The 10,691-nt window shown below is 30.3% G+C and overlaps 1 protein-coding gene across 2 annotated transcripts in view; it reads left to right on the plus strand.

Moving 5' to 3' along the window:
* Positions 1-10,691, plus strand: part of LOC100169138 (signal-induced proliferation-associated 1-like protein 1) — a 55,249-nt gene that overhangs the window by 28,676 nt on the left and 15,882 nt on the right. Inside the window, exon 1 of one of the 2 annotated variants that reach the window (XM_029488345.1) lies at positions 8,764-8,930. The exons of the other annotated variant lie outside the window; for it this stretch is intronic. The gene's annotated coding sequence lies outside the window, so the exon portion shown is untranslated. Of the gene's footprint in view, positions 1-8,763; positions 8,931-10,691 lie in introns of those variants that run through there. 2 annotated transcript variants of the gene reach the window in all.

Raw genomic sequence — 10,691 nt, forward strand, 5'->3', positions numbered from 1 at the left:
AAATTAAGTTTTCGTTTTGTCAAAAATGGTTTTGCGTAAAAATTCGCGTTTTTCCGTTATTTTTTTAAGGTTTTTCTGCCGCTTTTGAAAAGTATTGGGAAATTTTCACTTTTGACCCCCCAAAGTACCAACTAGATTCACTTTCCTTTCAGAAAAGGTACAGCTTTTGAAAATCGAAGCATTTTTACTGCTCCAAAAGTTGTCGTCAGACACAAAAAAAAAAAAAAAAAAACACACATCATTGTAAAATCAATACATTCATCACTTCGTTCAGAATCTAAAATTGAAAAATGAAAATGTCCGTAAACAGCTCAAAAAGAGTCAAAATATTTTCAAAATTGTATGGTGTATAGGAAATGCTAATATAAACATTCAGTATAATTTTCATGTATCTGCAGTTATTCGTTTTTGAATTACAACAAAATAAGGAAATCGCTACATGAGAAATCGAGTGAATATCCAATGTTGTAAAAATTTGAATTTCAAACGATCATAAAAATTTAATTTGACTTTCTTATAGATATTTTTTGTTTGATAAAGGTAGATAATCTTATAAGGAATCTTGTATTACATTTTCATATCTTAGATTTAAAAAGAAAAATTTTTATGAATTTCTAACTCAAAATAATTTGCAAATTTTCGTGATTTTTCCATATTTTGTCATTTTTTGAACTTTAAATGCTTATAAAAAAAAACTGTGACTAACGATTTTTAATATTTTTCATCTGCCTTTGAAACAATATACTAGGAGCCTTCTATTAAATTTTCAAGCTTTTTTATAGGGGCCGGAGTGGCGCAGTGGTCACACAGTTGACTTACGACTCACACAGTCATCGGTTCGATTCATAGCAAAGTGCAAAAAAAAAATGTGTGTGATTCTACGCAGTCACCATTTTCCTGTGCTGTCGTCCGATTGCGTCATCCGGTTTCCAACTAGGTCCCACAAAAAAAAAAAAAGCTTTTTTATCAACAAATAAAATTTTATTGATATTTTTAGAAAAAAAACTAAAAAAAAAATGAAAACTGACAATGTGCCGTAAAGAGCTCAAAATAAGTCAAAATATTTTGAAAATTTTATCGTGTAAGAAAATGGAAATGTAAACATTCAGTCAAATTTCATGTATCCACGGGTCTTTTTTTTTAAAGTTACACCAAAAACCAAAATCGATTTTTTCGAAACAGATTTTGCGTAAAAATTCCCGTTTTTCTTAAATTTTTCTTTTGTTTTTCCCGGCGCTTTTGAAAACTACTGGGAAATTTTTACTTTTGACTCCCCAAAGTACCAACTAGATTCACTTTCCTATCAGAAAAGGTACTGTTGAAGAAAATCCAAGCATTTTTACTGTCTAAAAGGTGATGACAGACACAAAAAAAAAATAAAAAATTAATAAAAAAATAAAAAATAAAAAAAAAACATACATCATTGTAAAATCAATACATTCATCGTTCCACTCAGAATCTAAAAATGTATATTATTATTTATATGACACCTAGACGAGTAGACGACCACCTTACAACTTAACAACTCGCCGCGCACGTGTCCGATACGAATCACAACGCGACGTTCGGTTTTCCCAGTGCATATTATTATTATTTCTTATTATTATTATTACTGCAATGTTGTGTCGTTGCAGCCGGTGGTCCGTAATGTGCACACGCGCGAGTGCATCGTCGGCGTGTTTTGCACTTACACTAATATGGTCTGTCTATTAAGACGCTATTTTTCCACGAAACCGCCCATGGTGGTGTACGCGATTTCGACCTCACAATATTATGTTTTCATACGATTATTACCCGATTCGTTGATTTGATCACTTGATTAATTTTCCTACCGCCTCCTCCCGATGTGACTTCGTTCTTCTACAATGTGTAAAAAAATATTATCGTCGACGCATATACAAAATTTATTATAAAATGAAACCTCACATTGTATTGCTATTAAAGTGCGTATAATATAATATTGTATGTTGCAGTGTTATGGCTGCCTGTTAAATTCCATCTTTCATAGTTTCATTAAAAAATAAGTTTTCTCTCCGTTGTAAATTCATAATTAGTTTGTTCGAGAGGTGCACGATAGTGTTTTTTTACATTTATTACATTAATTTGTTTTATACAAATAATGTTTACCAATCATTACTACTTGGCAATTAAAATTAACAAAAATTTACAAAAAATAAAACTCGTTTCATTATTACTATTATTATTATTATTATTATTATTATTAGTAGTAGTAGTAGTAGTAGTAGTAGTAGTAGTAGTAGTAGTAGTAGTAGTAGTAGTAGTAGTACATAAGACTGCTGACGGGTGTTCTAAATAAACAATCACGGCCCTTCACGGGTCTTACTTTAATTAAATGTTACGTCCACGGGTTTGTTATTTACATTTATTTGTATTTCCTTAGTATTACGTTCGTACTTCGTATTATTTAATATTATTTTAAGTGAAAGAAACAACAACTAATGTGAAACGCGTTTATTTCATTCACAACGTCTTATTCTCTATATTTTACATTTTAGCTGCAGTGCAACAGACTAAATGGTTTTCACAAGGACGACTTGTCATGAGTTTTGCTCTGAATAATTTGTCAAACTCAAGTACTGCACCTATTTTTGTCATAGTATTATACCTGGTGTCGTAGTTTTAAGAATACGTACTACGTAGGCATATTCAAATTTTTCCACTAGCTACTTTTACTATATTATAATATTATATTAATATTTAACGATATTCACCAACTCGATTCGCAGGTTCAACATAATATTTTACCATTCTAAATGAGTTTTATTAAATTACAATGAATTCTGTTGAAAACTTTTATTAAAATGATATTACACGATTCGTTTATTATTACTGAGCACCATCACGAGTGACTCAGTGGGACCCAGTAGTGTCTTTTTTTGTGAAATAAAGTTAAATAAATAGATTAATAGAACTATCGTATACTTCAACGAAAATAATACATTTAAAATGCCAGGTTATATTTTATTAGTAAAATTTCAATATTTATGGTTAATATCTTATTAGACAATGTATGTATAATTTGTTTTAGCATTTTAGGTTTAATGTACAAAGTACATTTTAAATTCAAATAAAATGGTATGCAATAAGTCACCATTACTCATTTAGAAAGACATAATTTGACCACTCATTACGTATTCGTATTTTCAATACCGATTAACAAACAAACACCGTCTCTGCAGGTGGAATATTATGATAATGGCGCTGTCAAAATAGAAGAAATGCTAGGCCCACGTGTATTCCGTTTTTCCGATTTAAAATTTGTAATTTAAATGTTGTATAACATTACGTAGACTTATCATATTAATATCGCGAGCGCTACTTACGTATTCGTATAACTAAAAATGACGATGCTTCACGTGTCCACTCATGCAGACTGTAAAGAGATGCGTGTTCTTTTTTTTTAAATAATTTTTATTAATGTATTATTATATACTATTGTACTTTTTGTTCTAACGTCGTCCGACTCTTTGTTTTCGCAAACTGTTTTCTTTGTTGTGAAGTCGCAGAGAGCTAATAAAACTAATGAGAGACCTAGCTAGAGAGAATCGTCGTCGTTTGTTATTTGTACATAATATAAATGCGTGCCGTCTGTATCTACACGACGGAACGTCGTGCCCGCCAAGAGAAGTAGGTCAGAAATGTCCGGTCGATTGAGCTCTAGTGTTGCTGCTCTGCTGCATTCAGTGCATCACGTAATCTGTATTTGATAGAAATTAATTTTCAGTATCTATAATACGTGTATATAGTGCACGGAGGATACCTATATATAATATATCTAATTTAGCCTATCGACCGAAGGCAGCCCGCGATTATTTCACTGCGGCGGCGGCGGTGATGTTATGTATACGCCCGTCCATCCTCACAACTATACACACAGTCGTGGTGGCCGAGTTTCTTCCAAGTCATATTATTATTTTTCTTATTTTCTGTCCATAAAAACCGACAATAGCGTGAAAAAAAACGAAGACTGCGTGTACTGTATAATATATTGTTATAATGCCGCATAGTGGTATATAGTTATTTAAGTCCCATCGAAGGTTGAGATTTATGGGTTAGGCCTTCGCTGTTGGAGCCGGTGGGTGGGTTGTTGCAACCCGGAAAATCGTTGCGCGCATTTCTTGGCTCGAGTTCAACCGCCGTCGTCGTACGAGCGTTTTTTTTTATGATGTTTTGTGTATACCTATTACTCGACTGAGGGGTCAGCCAAAATTGGCAACACTTAAACATTTTAAACTATCGAGACAGGTGCACTCGTTTTGCAAAAAATCTCCTCAAAAGTCCAAATCTTAAAAATATTATGCCCTCGATAATATGATTCGCATTTGAACAATAATATTATTATATTTCGTGGACCGTGGGAGATGGAAAAATAAAAAGTAACATAGGTACCTATTATCTAGAGTTCTATTTTTCAATTCATTGGGTGTCACGTTTATAGCTCAGTATCACAGTGGAAGTTTAAAACGCAGTCATATACGCTTTATCAAACATAAAGAAATTAACAATTATTGATTTTCTTTACTGCCGAAATAATATTATTTAAACGATTATTATTATCATTTAACTGGGCGTCAAACTATTGATTTATGTTATTATATATAGTTACTACTTATTATGTACCTAGTTAATCAATAATCAATATTATAATGTTTATTTAAATTTAAATAGGTATTTGATACTCAGTATAAGGTCTATGATGGTACCCTAAGTATTATTGTTACTTTAATGCCAGTGATATTTGTATTTTAAATATCATTTAAATAGTGTTATTAACTAATAATTATTAGTTATAAAATAATTAATAGTTATAGATTTTAATAATGGTAATATTGTTTGTATATAAAATATAAATAAATGAAAGTGTAAAAAAGAAAAATAAGCATATGAAATTGCAAATTAGTTTAAGAATAAAGAAATATCAATACAATTTTTTTTTATTATCATAAATAGAAATTAATTTACCGGTTTTTAATATTCAATGGTTATTTATTATAATTTATAATAATTATCATTATAATATAATGTGTTTATTTAGTATCAACTATACCTACCATTTACCACGCATATTACTGAATACCACTGATGTGAAAAAATAATAATACAATAATTATTATGGTTTTTAAGACCTTCAAACACTTCTCGGAACTTAATAGGATTATAGTCTTATTGTTTTAAAGTTTAAACAATAAATGGTGGGAATATTTGATTTACAAATATACAATACATTTTCAAGTCACTTTTAGGCTTGGTTAGCAATGGCTTAACAATAATAACATTATGCCCTTTAAAATATTACGAAAAAAAAACGTAATAATAAATAATGATAATCATAATAAATGTAATTAGCCAATATAAACATGGTGTATTACAACGGATTTATCCCTCGGTATATGAAGTAGGTAATTTGCGTCCTTTCTTGCACTCGTTGATTTTATGCAATGTATAGTAGGTTTACGCTATGATTATAAAAACATTATACCTTAATCATATTATACCATCATTAGGCATTATTATTATTCCATATTTATTAAGATGTTTTTATTAATTTTTTTTTTTTTTGATATACCTAGAGGCTTCCGCATATTATTATGTGGTGATAATTATTCAATTTAAATATCGCCAGAGGCTACCGATATATTTACGCTAACCTAATCAATGTGTTGTGCTATGTATGTTGTAGTATTGTATGTATGGAACAAAAATCCATAAAACTCATTTACTATAGGTATACCCCAGTTGGCGAATAAATAAATTGAATATTGGTTTGCTAAAATTGTGGGTCACGCTGATAAACCGTTTTCGCTTTTCGGTATTTGATGACGATTTACCGTTTAAAAATATTTTGTGCGACATGCGTCAACATTTCAATTATGGCGTGTACCGTGTAGTGTGTACTATGAAATTATGAAAAAATACGTTGTAGGTAGTTGTGTGCTTCAGTAAGAATACTTGTGTGTAATTATTTAGGTGATGTGTTCAAAGAATCCTTTTGTAAAATAAAACAAAAATATAAAAATATATAAATCTTTGTCAAGGTTACTTTTGTTGTTATTCTCTTCAATTATCTTGTGTTTCTCTCTATACAATAATTATTATATTTAATCATTCATGTATACTATTGTATTGTTGGTCGATCTCGATGTATTTATTATTGAATATATTTTATGTTCTTATAGAATATAATATATTCTTATATTTTGTATTTAATTGAAAGATAATAACGAAAAGCAGTAATATTCTTATCGAAATCTTTTCATTGACATGATTTGAATTATAATAAATTTGTGATTGACAACAGCAATCTAAAAATAAATTACCTATGAAATTAGAGTAAAATTATTGATGGAATCGTTCAAAATTGTATATTAACAGATAAAATAGGTTGTCAGTAGTTACAAACATACATAATGCATAGTATTTTGTAACGTAATAAATAATTTATTAATATTTTAATTTTCCGATATTTTTTTCCTACCTTTTCTTGTTTTATGCTGTGTAGTGTAACTAACTAATTTACTTATTTTAACATTTTATTGATTATTATTTTTATTTTGTCACTTTGCACAAATTATACATTAATACTCATTACTTATTAGTATTCTATAGTTAAAACTGTTGAGTCTAGACTTATTCACTAAATGCACTTGTATTTAATAACAATATGTAAATATAATACTACTAAAGTTGGAAAAAATTCTTTTTTTTCAAACCCTGTGAGTTAAAAACACTTGACAATTGTCTACTTAATGCTTATATCCCCTTTTTTGATTACCATTAAAATTTTAAAATGCTTATGCGCATAAAAATACTATAGAATCGTTGTTGATAACCAACCCTTGTATGGCCGAAAATAATCGATCGAATGTCGTACTATAACTATAACAGTTATAATCTACATATTATAGTAACTATATTATAGTTCCTATATATATTGTACAAAAGTAAAAAATCGCGAAGTATAAAATATAAAGTAAATTATTTTTATACATACCCAAACCGTTCAGTGTAATTTTTACAATTTTTATCTATTCGTTGGTTTAAGAAAATTTACTGCACCTATTCGTAACATTGTGGTGGTAGGTGGTGTAAAAGTATATAAATGTGTAATTAGTAAGTATAACCTTCAGACACTAGAAACAATCGCAACTCGTATGTTGTTTTATGTTTATGCTATATGCTATATATTATTCAATTTATTCGTATGCAATATGTACAATATTATAATATAATATATTATTATTTATAATATATTATACAATATGATTTTATGCAAAAAAAAATAATGTTTCACGTAGATTATTTCAAAATTGTCCACAACCGCAGTAGGTGGTGTGGTAGCGACGTTATAATGATATTATTGCTCTACGGTAATGTTTATTATATCGGTTAGATTTACGGATTTACCTGCGCACTGCAATTTGTTATTTAAGTTTCCCAATATTTATATGACCGCGTGGCGCGTGCATAATATATTATTATAATAACATAATTTATATTGTATTATACACACTGCACAGACGTGTTGCGGTTAACATTGTCCACTAGGCAGTAGGTATAGTTTTATCTGTGAGTCGGCAATGCGTGAATCTACAGCGATACATAGCATCTACAGTTTATTTGGTTACACAGTTAGTAGTTACGCCTTACTAGTTACTAGTTACTACTGCAGTAGCACGTATTCTAAATAATGTAAATAACAACAACGACAACTAAAAAGCCTGGGTTCATGGTACAACTTTTAGCGAAAAAACTAGTATTGATTATATTTTTTGCAATCAATTCATTGCCTAAAAAAATATTGGCGAGGAGTAACGCAATTCAAAAAATATAATGGAAAATTGATCATCAGGGTATATTTTCATATAACCTGTGGTAATACTTGATTTTATTTTAAATTATTGGATGAAATTGTTCATAATAAGCTTAATCCTATACAACAGTATTTTATTAGTTAACTAAATAATGGTTCTAATTTATATTATATTGTAATGATTAAAAATAATACTGAATACAATGTAAATATTTAAAATATTAAAATAAATAAATAATGCTCAGACTTACTAGATAATATTTTTATTGTTATTGTTATTACTTATTATACTTAAAGGAAAATTGAATTTGTTCTTTATACTTCTTTCTAAGGAAAACTGTGCCATTGGCTTAGAGGAAAATGGAAACAACTATAATAATAAAATATAGCATAAATAAATAAACCTTACGTCTCTACCCACTGCGACTGCGTGTGTCGTAAGTCGTTATGACTAAACGGCGAGCTAAATGCTGGTTCGATTCGTGATGAATTTATTTCTGTTTGGTCGGTGAATATAAATATTGCAGCACGCGACCACATAGTGCATGTTGTGTGTGTGTGTGTGTGTGTGTGTGTGTTTGCTTGTTTGCTTGTTGCGACTAGAAATAGAGAACAAAAAGGTACATAATATAATAATTATATTTATAGCCGGACTATAATTAGCGAACTTGTATTGTCATATTTATTACCACCACTACTAGGTACACACACGATGGTATACCGCTTGTCCTTGGCAGCGACAACCACTTTCCGTGGTTAAATTTTTACGCACACAAGTATGACTTCTGTAGAGAAAAAATACATTGCGCATTCAATATGCTTAAGTAAAATTGTTCCACCGTTTGTGTTTGTTAAATGTAATAATATTAGTATATTACAAACCGTTCGGTTATTTGTCCGTTTTCCGCTTAAAGACATTAAAATAATATGATACTACTGCTGCGCCGGCCGGTACCATCTTTCTCGGTCACGATCTCGAAACGCTAAACATCTAATTCGACTCTATGACGACGATTCGATAAAAGGTTCACATTTTTTATTCTTACACATCGCCACCGATGTATATTACAGTGCATTATTTGTTTTATATATTATAAAAGTAAGTGCTATTAAAATATATAAACTTATAAATCGTCATGACGTTCGCGTCTACGCCCGCTCGCTTGTACTGTATTCAAAACTGCTCGAAATCCGTATTTGGATATCGGAGTATAAAACTATAAAATAATATATAATATTACTACTATTATTATTATTGTGTGAATGGTGAATCGCATACGATTTGTATCAAAACACTTTTTCTATAGGTACACTGTCTCACCATTACTACACACACCTATGCGTTATACAATGTTTTATACTATAGTAACGCGTTTATACTTTTACAAACGAAATATTATAATATATTATAATACAGTTTTTTAGATCGATTAGTCGTTGAATTGGAAACCGGGTTAACGCATAAGGTATACACCGCGGCGTGCGCATGCGGTTGTACGATAAAATAGTTACGTAAGTCTGGAATGGATGATACACAATATTATGTTTAATGTATATTGTATATTCTATTCTATTCTATATTATTTTTCTATACCATATCATAGTCGTGTGTGTGTGTGTTTGTTATCGACGTTATGAGAATGGGACAAACGGACGCGCCTTCCTCGCATAATATGCCACAGCACAACATAGATCGTTGATCGTTTTGAATGCGTAGGTACAGATACCGTTTTCGTTTCGCTTGTCATTTTGTTTATTTAACATGTCACATATGAACGAAAAACTAGATTAATTCACGTGTTGCGCACAGTCACATACCAAAACGGAGCCCTACGACAATATCATGTTATATTACTAATATTCTTCGTCGGTTTTCATTCGGCTCCTCGATTTTAATTGTTCTTGTGCACTTTTTAAATTTTTTTTTATAGAGGACTTTCAATATGCTCACGTCGATGCGTATCATACTCGTTAATATTAATTAATTTTTCGTGACAATAACACTCGGGTCGTGTCAACGCCCGGCAGTCGTCTCGGTCCGCTCCAATTACAGAAGATCTTCTCGCCGTTCTCGTTTTTTCGTATTCAATATAATATAATATACGTGTGACGTGTATATATACATAATACATCATACATGTCGAATGCGACGTCTCTCAATTATGTCTCCGAGAAACCACGTTTCTAAACAAATGCAGTTGCTAATGTTGTTCAACAACACTTCAATTAATATAACAATATGACCATTATAGTCTATATATGTGTAAGTGCTACGTTTAGTAATCATATTCATTTTTACAATGATATGGTATGATATGCATTAGAGATATAGTGTCAGGGCACAGTCAGAATTTAAGTCATGTCTGAAAATCAGAATTTGTGCTCAGGCTGCAGGTTATACAGATTTTTCTGTTTGAAATTGCACAGGCCAACTAAAATACAAAATATTTGGGAGCACACATAATGGTATATAACGAATAGAATTACGAAATTGATAAAAGTATTTTCAGCCGAAACTTAAAATCTGTACCGATTTATAAAATCGTATATTATATAGATTTAGATATCGGTTACATTATAACTGTTGGAAATATTTGACCATAAAAAAAAATACGGATTTCCCAGCTAACCGTTCCAAGCATTATAATTTATAATATTTAAGTAAGTCCCGTATCGCGGAGAGACCGTGACACATCAATATATTTAAGTGTGGATTTTCGACATTAAGAGGACGTTATACGGGCATTTGTTGTCTCCATCTTAGAAATGCGTAACATGGCACATTTTACGATATGCAAATCACGTTTAACTCTGGTAGTTAAAAAATTAGAGTGAATTTACCTCTTATAAAATTTAAAGG

Source organism: Acyrthosiphon pisum, chromosome A1 (assembly GCF_005508785.2).
Source record: "Acyrthosiphon pisum isolate AL4f chromosome A1, pea_aphid_22Mar2018_4r6ur, whole genome shotgun sequence".
Lineage (NCBI taxonomy): Eukaryota > Metazoa > Arthropoda > Insecta > Hemiptera > Aphididae > Acyrthosiphon > Acyrthosiphon pisum.